General features: G+C 39.6%; 1 non-coding gene across 1 annotated transcript; it reads right to left on the bottom strand.

Annotated features, from left to right (window-relative positions):
- Positions 1–432: 432 nt before the first annotated feature.
- LOC128294824 (small nucleolar RNA R71) lies at positions 433–539 on the bottom strand. Its single transcript, XR_008285131.1, has one exon. It is a non-coding gene; the product is annotated as a small nucleolar RNA R71 (small nucleolar RNA).
- Positions 540–2,080: the final 1,541 nt, after the last annotated feature.

Genomic DNA, 2,080 nt, shown 5'->3' with positions numbered 1-2,080 from the left:
AAATTCGATCCAAGGAAATGGAGCAAACCTTGCTCAAAATCCTATCCTTATTGCTGATGATAGGGATAGAGCTTTAAGACAATATGCTGTGCCAGTATTTAATAATCTAATCTGAGTATTAGGAGACCCGAAATTGAGGCACAACAGTTCAAGCTAAAGCCAATCATGTTCCAGATGCTTTAGACAGTGGGCCAATTCAGTGGAATGCCTACTGAAGATCCTCACCTACACTTAAAATTGTTTATAGAGGTAAGTGATTCTTTCAAATTAGCCGGAGTACCTGAAGAAGCATTACAATTGAAGTTGTTCTCATATTCACTGAAGGACAGAGCTCGAGCCTGGTTGAACTCATTGCCACCGAACTCAATTTCCATATGGCAAGAGTTAACAGAAAGATTCCTTATGAAGTATTTCCCGCCTAACAAGAATGCTAAGTTAAGGAACGAGATCAATGCCTTCCAACAAATGGATGATGAGTCCTTGTATGAGGCATGAGAAAGATACAAAGAGTTATTACGAAAGTGCCCTCATCATGGAATCCCACATTGCATCCAACTTGAGACTTTTTGTAATGGTCTCAATGCTCACACGAGGGTGGTAGTGGACACTTCTGCTAAAGGTGCTCTCCTTTCTAAGTCTTATAACGAGGCTTATGAAATCATTGAGAGGATTGCAAGCAATAATTACCAATGGCCAACCAATCGAGCAGCGTCAGGAAGACGAGTTGCTGGAATACATGAAGCAAGTGCTCTTACTTCACTCGCATCTCAGGTATCATCAATATCCTCAATGTTAAAAAACCTTACTACTAATAGGTCTAATAGTTTTGCAACACTGCCACCTAAAAAATTTGAAAATATAGCCTGTGTTTACTGTGGGGAAGGACATTTGTTTGAAGAATGTCCATCAAACCTAGAATCCATGTACTACATAGGTAACCAGAACCAAAATCGAGAAAGGCAAGAACTATAATCCAATTTCTATAACCAATTGTGGCGAACTCACCCTAAATTTTCCTGGAGTAACTAAGGGGCTAGAACCAGTAACACTTACGCCCAACCTAGACCAACCCAGCAACCTAGTTTTCCCCAACAAGTTCAAAAACCAACCCAAGCTGAACCATCCAATAGCTTAGAAAATCTATTGAAGGCATACATGGCCAAGAATGATGCCTTAATCCAGAGCCAAGCAGCTACATTGAAAAACCTGGAAAACCAAATGGGCCAGGTTGCAACTGAATTCAGAAACCAACCACCAGGTGCTTTACCTAGTGATACGGAGAATCTAAGGAATCTGGGGAAGGAGCATTGTAAAACGCTGACATTGAGGAGTGGAAAGACAGTAAAGCACAACACCATCGAAGCTGAAAAGGAGCAAGTTGAAGTTCAAGATTTAGAGAAAGTTCAACCGAGTGTTGAAATTCCAGTTTTACAAGAACTAGAATCTGCAAAACCCGACAAGGTAATTTCAAAACCAGCTAATTCTGATCAACTAACTACTCCGTCAGATGCAGAATTGCCATAGAGGGCGAATCAACTAGTTCCAGTAAAGAAACCACCACCTATCCTCAAAGACTTCAAAAGTAGAAGCAGGAGATTCAATTCAAGAAGTTCCTAGACGTACTCAAGCAACTTCATATCAACATCCCATTGGTTGAAGCACTAGAGAAAATGTCAAACAACGTCAAATTCATGAAGGATATCCTGTCTAAAAAATAAAAACTTGGAGAATTTGATATGGTAGCTCTGACGAAGGAATGCAGTGCATATCTTCAAGACAAACTACCCCCAAATTTAAAGGATCCTGAATGTTTTACCATACCCTGTAACATTGGGGCAACGTATTGTGGTAAGGCATTATGTAACTTAGGTGCGAGTATTAATTTGATGCCTATGTCAATATTTAGGAAGTTGGGGATAGTGAAGTTAGACTTACTACGGTTACACTTCAATTAGTAGATCGATCTTTAGCACATCCAGAAGGAAAAATCAAGGATGTATTGGTACATGTTGATAAATTTATCTTCCCTACTGATTTTGTTATCCTAGACTTTGAAGTAGACAAAGAAGTGTCAATTATC

The sequence above is a fragment of the Gossypium arboreum genome, chromosome 6 (assembly GCF_025698485.1).
Source record: "Gossypium arboreum isolate Shixiya-1 chromosome 6, ASM2569848v2, whole genome shotgun sequence".
NCBI classification, from domain to species: Eukaryota; Viridiplantae; Streptophyta; class Magnoliopsida; order Malvales; family Malvaceae; genus Gossypium; species Gossypium arboreum.
Note: the sequence above shows the minus strand (reverse complement) of the source record. Positions and strands in the feature narration are given on the sequence as shown.